Raw genomic sequence first — 12,307 nt, forward strand, 5'->3', positions numbered from 1 at the left:
GTGTGATAAGGATGATTGCCGTTATAACTATTATTACTGATTTCTAATCCCCTATCAGTACCACCAAACAGATATATAAAAGAACTAGGTGTACGATATGGGATGAATAAAATAGTTTGAAATTTATAGCATTTATATGGGCTGAAGCAGAGTATTTTAAAGTATCGGCTATGCTATTATTCTGTTTGAAACTTTTCTGATTATGAGATTTATTTTAAACGTGATCAATAAAAAAAATATATATATAAAAAATAAAAATATTTAGACCCTATAGTATTTTCCTTCCTTAAATATGTTCAATTCTATTTGCAACTTTCCCCCGTGCAACCTCCCCCAAAACATATTTGGAATATAAAGAAGAAATTTCAAAACGTTATAGAATATGTTTTTAAACGTTGCTTTACAAGAAAATCAACGGTTGTGTCTCACTATTTATTTAGCGAACAGATATATAGTATTTACATATTTTATCCGGATCAATGACCATAACAGTGATAACTAGACAGTAGACACTTCATTGATGAGTTTATCCCAAAACACCTGTCTATATATGGACTGGTCTATGATGAGCGATCTGGTTAAACTCCGCCCAGTCAAGTGAAATAAATCAAGTAATAACAATCAATGAAATACAAATATGATACATGTAAATGTATGAAGTTTGTTTGATATTTTTTTGTTATTTTTTTCTCGATCGCATTGTCAATTCTTTTCGACATGCATATCCCTTTTCGTACCTGCTGTCTCCTCTAAATATGTTTTCCCCTTGTACAGATGGGTGCGGTCCTAACCTGTACAAAAGTTAACTTGGAGGAGACTTGTTGACTGCTTTCTAAGTTCACTTGAGAAATTTTAAGCAGACAATTCGTATTATGATTTTGTATTGCGATAAGTCTTTGATATAAGGCGTCAACTGCCCTTTTTATATTCTTTTAGATTTATTCACTATGTGAGACTACTGTGTTTTTTTCTAAAAATGATCAAACGAGAAGGTAGTGTTCATTTTGTCTATTTAATGACACTAATTCGAAAAATTCGTTTTATGTAGCACAGTATGTCCTGTACCTCAGGACTAGAGTAAAATATTTGCTAGCGTGCTGACAATCTTTTTTTCTTTTTTTTTTTTTTTGGTTTAATCTGCGCCAATAAAACAAAAAAACTTCAGGCGTCCTTATCTCAAATAAATATTTCATCCGAATTTTTATACCTTAATAGGGCTGCTTTGTATAATTTTCAATTGATGTTTATTCCTCTGAGTATTAGTGAAACTCTGATGTCGGGTGTTCTATAAAGGGACCTTTTCAAGTTTACAAAAAATGGAACTTTGAAACACCCAATATATATGTTAATGTCCTAATATGAAAAATGTCTGCAATAATTTAGCTTAGTAAATTGTTTACAAATGCCAAAATCCCGGGAAAATTTTTTCTTCGCTTTTCAACATGAAACTTGATTTGAAGTATTTTAGTATTACAATAGTTATCAAAGGTACCAAGATTATAATTGAATACGCCAGACGCGCGTTTCGTCTACATAAGACTCATCAGTGACGCTCAGATCAAAATAGTTATAAAGCCAAACAAGTACAAAGTTGAAGAGCATTGAGAACCCAAAATTACAAAAGAGAGTTGAAAGATACCAAACAAACTCATCATAGATACCAGGATTGCAATTTTGTATTACAAAACATGCAAAAGACTCATTAGTGACGCTCCAATCAAAAAAAGTTAAAAAGGCCAAATAAAGTACGAAGTTGAAGAGCATTGAGGACCAAAAAGTCTTAAATGTTTTGCCAAATACAGCTAAGATAATCTGTTCCTGAGGTAGAATAGTCTCAGTATTTCAAAAATTAAATGTTTTATAAACATTTAATTTATAATTATGACCATATCAATGATAATTCATGTCGAAACAGAAGTGCGGACTACTGGGCTGGTGATACCTTCAGGAAATTAAAACTCCAACGGCACTGTAATCGACCCAGTGACTGATAATAAACTTATCATGAACCAGGATTGAAATTTTGTATATGCGCCAGACTCGCGATTCGTCTACAAGAGACTCAACAAAGACGCTCTAATAAAAAAAATTAGTTTAAACGACCAAATAATGTATGGAGCTAAAGAGCATTAAGGACCAAATATTCCTAAACGTTATGCTAAATACATCTAAGGTTATCTGTTCCTGTGGTAGAAAAGTCTTAGTATTTCAAAAATTTATAATTAAACCATTTATTTATTATTATGACAATACTAATGATTAGTCATGTCAATACAGAAATGGTAACTACTGGGCTGGTGATACCCTCGGAAAAAAAAAACTCGTCTAGTAGTGGCATCGACCCAGTGGTTGTAAATAAACTCATCATAGATACCAGGATTGAAATTTTGTATTTGCGCCTGTTGCGCATTTCATCTACAAAAGATTCATCAGTGACGCTCGAATCCAAAAAAGTTAAAAAGGCCAAATTAAGTACGAAGTTGAAGAGCATAAATGATACAGCCAAGCTTATATGTTGCTGAGGTAGAAAGGCCTTAGTATTCTAAGTTTTATAAACAGTTTATTTATAATTATGATCATATCAATGCTAATTCATGTCACCGCAGAAGGGACATTCATACTCAGAGGACAAAATTGAACTGGCAACGTCATGGCTAAATTAGAAAAAGACAAACTGACAAACATCAGTACACAAAACACAACTGAGCAACACGAACCCAACCACAAACCTTGAGGGGATTTGTGATTCAGGTTATCTGGTGCTTCAAGTATTTTTTGAAGTCACTTTACTATACGACACTATGATATGCTATACTTATAAACAAAGCAGATTTGCTTTAGTCAGTTAGTGGTATGAAGATTTTATTGAATATCAATTATTCATTAAAAACAAAGATTTATATATTAATAGAATTTAATAACAAATTCAGATTTAAGAAATATTTATATTCTATTTTATTGATACATAAAACAATTAAATATTGTGCGTGCCGTTTTTTTTTTTTTTACAGAAACTAAACAAAAAGACTATAGAAGAAATGTGTCATTCATTCCATAATAGTAAGAAATATAAAAAGAGTTATCGCTCTTTCAGTTAACACTATTAATGGAACATAATATGCTTTTAAAAGTTCTTGTGTATAGTTATAATAGGTAACACATTAATATACTTTAAAAGTTTTGTGACAGGTAAAGTTAGAAAATAGTAAAATTAAAATTGTTTGTCAAGTATATAAGTTTTTGTTATCTAGTGTTATTTGAGTTCATTAATTAATAGCATTAGCTATTCGAAAGCGAGATTTTTTATTTCTTTTTTTACACAACAAAACTGACAAAGTTTCCAAAGTTGTCAAATCAAATCAAACAGGCTATTTGCACTTCTTAATTGGTATCATAGTAAAAAATGCATTTAAAAACAAAAAATAAGTTTAATTTAACATTAACCATTTGAATTTTCACTTGACTGTTTGAATCAATAGATTTTCATTTGTAAGAGAGATATTTATATAGTTATATATGAATATGAATGTAAAGATATTGAACTATCGGATCATTTACCAATCGAAGAGAGTATTTACGACATATGTCATTTGTTTAATAGTAAGATGTTCAGGTTTTAATTTGTGTTTACAATTCTTGTAAATATTAGGCTATATTTTTTTATTTCAAAATTTACATCAAATATGTTACCAAAATGATCAAATTTGCCTCAAAAAGTAAAGAAAGTAGTTCTTATTATATTTTTACACACAAACTATTCAGGGTTGTTTTATGACCTTGACTACTAATAAATACTGTTCGCACAACTTAATGTCACGTGTTAGGTTTTTCAGTAGTCAACAAACAGCATTTGAATAACAAGACATGTTTTTTTGTTGAAGCTTAAAGCAACACAGATTTTTTTCAAGATTTCGAACTAATGTGTATTTATATTATTAGACAGATGCATTTACGCTATATATAGTAGTGACTAAAAGTGTGTTGTTAAAATCCGTAATATATTCATAAGTTACAAGAGAGGTGTATTGGATGTTTTGTTTTTTATTTAAAAGTGAAAGGTATGTATGATAACATTATGAAATGGGTATAAACATTTAATTCTAGATTGTTCCTATTTTTTTACTGATACGTATGAAATAATGAAATTGTACATGACGTGTTTTTAAACAAATAAAATAGAGAATGGAAATAGGGAATATGTCAAAGAGACAACAGTCCGACAAAAGAGCAGATTACAGCTGAAGGCCACCTATGGGTCAGCACTTCTGTGTTGACATGATTATCATTGATATGGTCATTATTTTAAATTAACTGTCTACAAAATTTTGAATTTTTTGAAACACTAAGGCTTTTCTACATGTTCTACTTCAGGACTAGATTACCTGAGCTGTATTTGGCAAATAATTTTGGATTTTTTTGTCCTCAGTGCTCTTCAACTTCGTACTTTATTTGGCCTTTTTACTTTTTTTTATTGGAGCGTCACTGATGAGTCTCTTGTAGACGAAACGCGCGTCTATCGAAAATACAAAATTTCAATCCTGGTATCTACGATAAGTTTATCTTTACCACAGCGAGAAAAACCCGTACCATGAGGTGTGCCTCAGCTGGCCCCTAAATAAAAATGTGTACCAGCTCAGTAAAAATGGACGTCATACTAAATTCCATATATATATATATAAAAACATATGAATTAACTAAAATTAAAAAAAAAAAACATACAAGACTCACAAAGACCAGATGCTCCTGACTTGTGTTTTATTCTATAGTATATACAAATATTTCAACAGACAAATAAGCAATTAGAAGATAAAATGCTTTTCTAGTCAATTATTATTATATTTGTTCTGATTTTTTTCTCTATAAATATATGATATAATTATTTTTGTAGAGATTTCTAAGTGCTGTATAAATCACATTTTGTTCTTAAAAATTAAAATTTGGAAATCCCAGATCACCAACCCATCCGGTATCGCTGTGGGTTTTGCATTGCTCGAATTTTGATGTTCGTGCAGTGTTTTGTAGACTCTTGGATTTTCCGCTAGTCTTCTATGTCAAGGTATTGCCATTGTGGTTTGTCCTGTTTGGTACATTTTGCCCATTTGTAGTTATTTATTGGATATCAAGATTTAACTTGTAATTCATTTTAACCAAAAAAGTATATTATGTCAAAATGAATTATTAGGATATAGGAACATTGCCAAAAGAGCAAATAGATGAACTTCATGGTTTTAGTGGGGTTCTGGCGCTATATGTATGTGTGTAATTTTAAGATATGAGTTGCAAAGGATGCGAATATTTTGTATTAATTTCTGCTTTTTTATTGAAAAAATGCAAACACAACATAGATTGTTAGTCAGTTGATCACGGTCAGTACAAATTAGGGGATACATCTCATTCTGTGATGTGACAATTAAGGAAAGAGGTATCGGATTGTGGTAACGACAGTTGGAAATTATCCGAGTTAATCTGAAATTATGATACATGTTAAAACTGTATATGCAATCAGTGTCAATGAACTCCGTAAAAGATGTAAAACTTCAACAGAACGACTTCAACTTTACCGCTTCTACCTCTTATTCAATTTTCATGCAAACAGCAAATCCCGTTCAAGGTAATTGTGATAGTTTACGCAAAATTTGTCAGATACTATCTAGAAAACCGTTTATAAGTTAATAATTGATTTTGTATGTGTTTGCTTACCGTCTAATTGAGTATTGGTGGATAAGAAAAACAGGTGGTATTATTTGTAAATGTGCTAGAATGTACCATATTGCAAACAAGTTAATCCGACTTTGAAGGAACACGTGAGCTCTATGACCAACGCATTGTTGTTATAATCAACTCTGGAAATATTGCACGTAATCCTTGACTTTGTATCAAAATCATAAGTAGTGCAGTAAAAGAATATAAAGTCACATCATTTTAATATGACCATGCAGACAATATGGCATAATCATACGGCATTTGGCAAATAAGAAACTGTTTATAAATAAAAGAAGATGTAGAAACTAATTGGGACGAGTTAAGCGATCGATCATATATTTATTAACATCGCATAATGGTAAGTCATATTTCTTACAGTTACGCCGCATCTGGTAATAAAATGAAATTGATTCACAATGTCGATATTTCATGTTAGCTGTTCTATAATAACATGTATGATAACAGACAAATACATGGCTAAGATTTCTTATCTGATCATATCCTTTTGATGCAATGTCAAATTTGCGTTTGATATTGGTTATGAGACATTTATTTTTTCCTGTTTATTCATTTCACAAGGTTGCGTTGCGAAATTACGAAAGGTGTCTACATGACTAACTAATTACAATTCAATCCTTGTTTGTCTTACACAAAGCTGTATTCTCATGAACCTAACAAAAATGAACACATCTGACTTCCACATTGTTCTAGTGATTTGATCACAAGGCGGATTTCCTTAGACTTGTCCATTGAGCCATGTGTATCAGTCACCGGGTTATTTCTTCATATTGACAAGACATGAACATAATAAAAGGCATTTTATTAACAGTCTATAAATAAACTCGACATAGATGTCAGGATTCAAATGTTGTATGGCAGACGCGCGTTTCGTCTACAAAGGAGTATTTAGTGACGCTCGAATAAAAAAAGTTAAAATGTCAAATAGAGTCTCAGCTGAAGAGCATTGAGGCCCCAAAATGGCGAATTGTTTGGCCAAATACAGCCAAGATAATCTATTCCTGGTGTAGAAAATCATTAGAATTTTCTAATTCGACGTTTTATAAACAGTAAAAATTTAATTATGACCACATCAATGATAGTTCACGTCAACACAGACGTGCAACATTCATTAATGTGTTGATATATTTGTTTTACTTAATGAACTCAAAGACCTTATATGTTTAGATTAAGGATATAATCCTTGTAGACTTGCACAAAGTTTGATACGATTTGATATCGTGAAAAAAATATACACGAATCATTTCCAAATTAGAATACACCTAAGTAACCTAACCCATCCTATAACTTATACCGCTGCATTAGACTGATGGTGGGGTCTTTACATTTTATACGTAATTGATCTTTCAATCGGGTAAACTATGGTATATTTGGTTGTTTAATTTACGCTTTTAACTAGCTTTCGGTTAAAGAGTAGTCAGTTGTTTTCATCTTTTGTCATTTTTGTTTTATTATAAAGGCAGGTCGTTTTTAAATCATGTTTATTGTAAGAACAAATGTTGTGCTGTTATTTCACTGTCCATATTCTATCATCATAAATCAAATAGTCAATTTTCAATTGACATCAATCAGGCTAAAGCAATGTGAAAGCACAACAAAGTTTAGGCTTAACATATGAGCAGACAGCTCTTTCTATGTGTTAAGAAAAAAGGGACAATCATTCTGGTTATCTTACATAAAACGATAACAATAAGTAAATGAATTAAAATAGATTTCTTTATACAATTTAGGTGGCTGATTAATCTTCTCTCAAATGGCATTAACATAAAGCATACTGGGTATCAGAGTTGGGAAATAAGACACCATATCCCTTCACTTGTATAATCTTCATAACTTTTAGAACACACCTGCGACATCACAGGTTCGTGACATAATTAAAATACTTACGCCTAATTTTTAGCCTGGATTTTTAATATTTGTATTGTCACTGATAAAGTCATGCTGATGTAAGGAGCAAAATTTTCTACTTTCAAAAGCTTTCTGTTTGAACCCGTCCTGTTTCTCTCGCAACTATATGGAAGGTTTGCTTACTGATAGTAAGACCCGTCACGGCCTGGCATCAGATTCGAACTGGGACTTGTTTTTTTAATAATTATTATATTAATCATGCGGAAAACAATAAGACCTGGAATGGTGTAGTATTTAATCAGCACCATTGTACAACATTAGTTATATATAAAGTTTTATTCTTTAAATTGTCGTTTTTACGTCATGCCGTCTAACACATTACACTTCGTTATTATAGTAGTATTGATATAAATTGACATTTTTTTTTATATCTTGTTTAGGCATGAAATTAGTGCTTACGGTTATGTTCTATATTTTTTTCGGGTGAAAATTATGAAAAGGAAAATAAAGATAACGAATGATTTGCTATGAAACTCAAACCGCTAAAAATTATGAAGAAGTATTCTCCTTTGTTCAAAAATTATCACTGCATGAACAGCTACCAAAAAGTAAAATAAGCAAAATACATAACTCAGAGTAAAATCAAAAATAAAACACATCAAACAAATGGATAATAACAGTCGTAATCCTGACTTGGTACAGGAATTTTCTTATGTAGAAAATGGTGGATTTTACCATTGAAGCTAGCTAAATCTCTAACTGTTATGATAGTTGCATACAATTCCATTATATTGACAACGATGTGTCACATTGTGAACAAAACAAACAGACATTATAGGTAATGATGTAAAAAAATAATGGGACAACAGTCAACATAGTGTTATTATACTAATAACTATCAAAACAAACAAATATGCTAATAAAGACAAACAAAAAGGAATATAGACAAATCACATTAGCAAAAACGATTAAGAAGAATACACAAATTCACAATAGCACAATAACACAATGACAAGATGTATAAGTATCGAGCCATGTCAAACGGAAGCTAAAATAGACTGAACAGTAAAAGTATTAATTTACACAGACAAACAAAAACAGTTTATTAAGATGATAAACAACGTCAGTACCTAGAATCTATACTTTAAGACCGTCGTGTATCATTTGTAAAACTCCAGTCATTCATCGTATTTGTATAAATAAAGGCAACAGTAGTATACAGCTTTTCGAAAGTCATAAATCGATTGATGAGAGAAAACAAATCAGGGTTACAAACGAAAACCGAAAGAAACACATCAACTATAATAGTCCAGCGGATATAAGAATAATTGATCACTTTATGGTAAAAGCATGAAACTTAGCACAATGAAAGGTTAAGGGGTATAAACAAAATTGAGATATGAAGCCACGACAAAATATCCAAAATGGCTGACATAAGGTACAGGGATTACAACATAAAACATATGATGAAGTATACCAATATGCAAGAGTTCAGTAGATACAACAAATTTAAGGAAAAACATGCAAGACATGTCAATAAATATTTTTTCAACTTAATGAAATACACAATTAATCAAAATGGCGGTTAAATTCAAAATGGCGCCGTAAAAAATGGCAAAGTTTGAAGGTATTTATATATATTCACTATCAATAATGAATAGAAAGTTAACAGATTTGCGAAGCTGATCATGAGATTTAGACATATGCCTACAGTGTATTAATTATACCAGGGAACATATATCATGTTTTCAAAATTGCAGCTAAATTCAAAATGATGCCGTGGAAAATGCCAAAAAAAATATTGTGTAATAATGTGGTATAAATTGATACACAAATAACACTATGATAGATACAAAATGTTTTGGATACCAATACCAACGAATAAATTATATGTATATAAGAGATGACATAAACTATATAATAAAAATTGCCGATACCATACAAATTGGCGTCTCTGACAAGCTCTAAATTTTCAGTTTTAGTTAATATTTACATGACTTGACAAAATGTATCGATGAAAAATATGTTTCAAACCTTACAAAGATACAAGACACGTATTATACTTGGATTGGAGCGAAAATAAAAAGGGTGCATCAAAAATAATTATTTGGCATAAAAACTTTAAAGAACACATTCAAATTATTGATAATCAAATAAGATTCAAATGTAGGAAATCAAATTTAGCACAGTTTCCCTCTCACAGTCCGATGCGCAGTTACATAATGCTTTGCATTTTACTGCTGCTTTCACGCATTTGTATGTGCCTCGAAACAATTTCGTTCAGCTACAGTGGATTCGTTCTTAATATTACATCGCAGCTTTTGCAAGCAACGACCAGAATGGCACCCATGTATCATAAAGTTTTTGCCAACCAGATGAATCTGGTGATGACATACCAGGATTTGCGACTAAAAATAATCCCAAACACCACTAACTTTGTAAGCTGCACGTTTCCTGTGTCATAGTAGTGCATTTCGTGTCGGAGGAATATTGTCAATTGTTCTTGTCTTCTGTGTGAATGATTTGTTCTATGTTCACTCACTTTATTAAATGAACTAGACCGACCACACAGAAGCACAACATACCCTTCTTTAAAATTGAGAATGGAAATGGGGAATGTGTCAAAGAGACAACAACCCGACCATAGAGCAGCCACGCTTTATTATCGTCGTGGGTTTGGTCAATAGCCATACCAGAAAATTTCTTCTTAACCACACAATTTCAGTCAAGGAACTACTCTATTAATTTCCTAATTCGATCTCGATAAATAAAGCATATCACGTTAATGAATTGGCACCATCGTGAATAGTTGGTGTGATTCAAAGCAAAGAACCGAGGGATAATTTTCGCGAGAGCTTCTAGATATACAAAGAAGGTAGTCTTACATATATAGATCTTACAAATACCAATACTGTTAATTCAAATGGCAGGGTAACTTACCATAATTTAAAATGTGGGGATTCTTTAGATTTTTCCGAACAGCACCTATCTGATTCCTAGATCACCTTACCATCACTCGAAGAATATATGTTCCGGCAGTAAGTGTTTGATAATAAACGATAAAGTGTACATGCTGTAACGTGGTGTGCTCTACATGATTTTGTAAAATAAGAAGCCCTCAAGAATGAATCTACTGTACCGGATGATGTAACGTGGGCATATACTAAAACATTAGTCCATCCACTTATATTATCTCCAAGCCAACTTCTACATTCGAGGCCAGTTCCATTGTATTAGTTGTGATACTTTGAAAAGTGGTTGGTCAAAGGCCGCAAGGGGAGTTTGACCTCAATTTAGCTTTCTTACTGCTCTTAGAAAAATGTCCAATGAATGTCGTCTCATTGCAATAGATTTAGCTTGCCAGTGAAACAGAGATAGAAAGGCAAACATTACAGGTAGTTTATTCCCATCTGACAACCATAAAGCATGATAGGTGGACCATGAAATTGATGTCCCTAGTGCTGCCTTAACACTTGAATTATCCCATGATGTTTGAACCATTCTAGTTCCCCTTGGGAATGAACACAAATCCATTGACAGCTCTCTTTCCAATGGTATATCTGGTTTGTTGAATCTTAATACAGCTGGTGGGAAATTCGATTACTAGCTCTGTGGTAAAACTTTACAAAACTGCTTGAATTTCCTTCCAAATATGATGTTATAAAGACATACTGGTATCATGAAATGAGTCTTCTAATACTGGTAATATACTGCTTGGATTATGATCAATGTTGTCATCAGATGAAGTTAATGTATTTTGTAGTAGATGGAAAGGGCAAACAATACCTTTCTGGATATAATTACGACAATAAGTCTCAGTTGCCATCGAAGTAGACAGGTCTAACACTCTGTCGTAAGAAACAGATAGTGCAAGTTTGGCGAAATTCTTAACATGATTACTTTTTTCTAGTCTTACAACGGATCATGATTCCCATATAAGCACACATTGGGGGTTTATGATCTTCCATGTGACGGTTGGGTTGGTCTCAGAAAGTTATATTTCCAGACTTGTAGTCAGCACTTTTTGTTGACATAATTGTATTTGCCGTTCATAAGAGAAATAAATATAATAAAAACAATTTTATTTTACCAGGAGGTGTATATTACCTTATTCGTATTGACATAATTTTGAGGAAATTCGGTTCATAAGGCTATTTCATTTTTTTAATTATCCCAACTGTTTTTGAACGAAACTTACATCACCGGTATCAAATTAAGCCTGCGATCTTTGGTGTGTTTTTACAACCATTAGATCGAAGCCACTGCTGGTGAACATTTTGTTCTTATCAATGTAGTCAGCACATGTTTGCTAACATAAATTATTATTGATGAGTATATTCCTTTTCTGTAAATTTCCTGTTTATGAAACGCGAATTATTCAAACCGGCACTATTGTTAATAAGACTTTATAAGTCCAATATATCGGCCACTTAGGTGTAAAACATGAAACTGTGTACATTGACTGTCCCTTAGGTATCTTTCGCCCCTCTTTTGTTAGTAATGATGCTAATGAACACTTTTGAATTTGAAGCCATTTTAATCCTTTATGGTCGGCATATTGAAATAGCCGCCAAGCAGTCAAGAGTCTAATTCCAATACATTGGTATTATTGACCTCTTTAAAGAAAAGGCATGACACTTTCTACAGTGTTTGTTATGGTAATAATGAACATTTTAGTATATGTTGACATTTATGAAAATCCTTAAGAAGTTTCTGTACCCAAGTATAAATGGTTGGT

General features: G+C 31.9%; 1 protein-coding gene across 1 annotated transcript in view; it reads left to right on the forward strand.

The window, feature by feature from the left end:
* Positions 1-3,838: 3,838 nt before the first annotated feature.
* The window catches only part of LOC127712507 (uncharacterized), a 44,305-nt gene continuing 35,836 nt past the window's right edge, over positions 3,839-12,307 (forward strand). Inside the window, exon 1 of the transcript XR_007987107.1 lies at positions 3,839-4,058. The gene's annotated coding sequence lies outside the window, so the exon portion shown is untranslated. The remainder of the gene's footprint in view (positions 4,059-12,307) is intronic.

The sequence above is a fragment of the Mytilus californianus genome, unplaced genomic scaffold, assembly GCF_021869535.1.
Source record: "Mytilus californianus isolate M0D057914Y unplaced genomic scaffold, xbMytCali1.0.p SCAF_8, whole genome shotgun sequence".
Taxonomy (NCBI): Eukaryota; Metazoa; Mollusca; class Bivalvia; order Mytilida; family Mytilidae; genus Mytilus; species Mytilus californianus.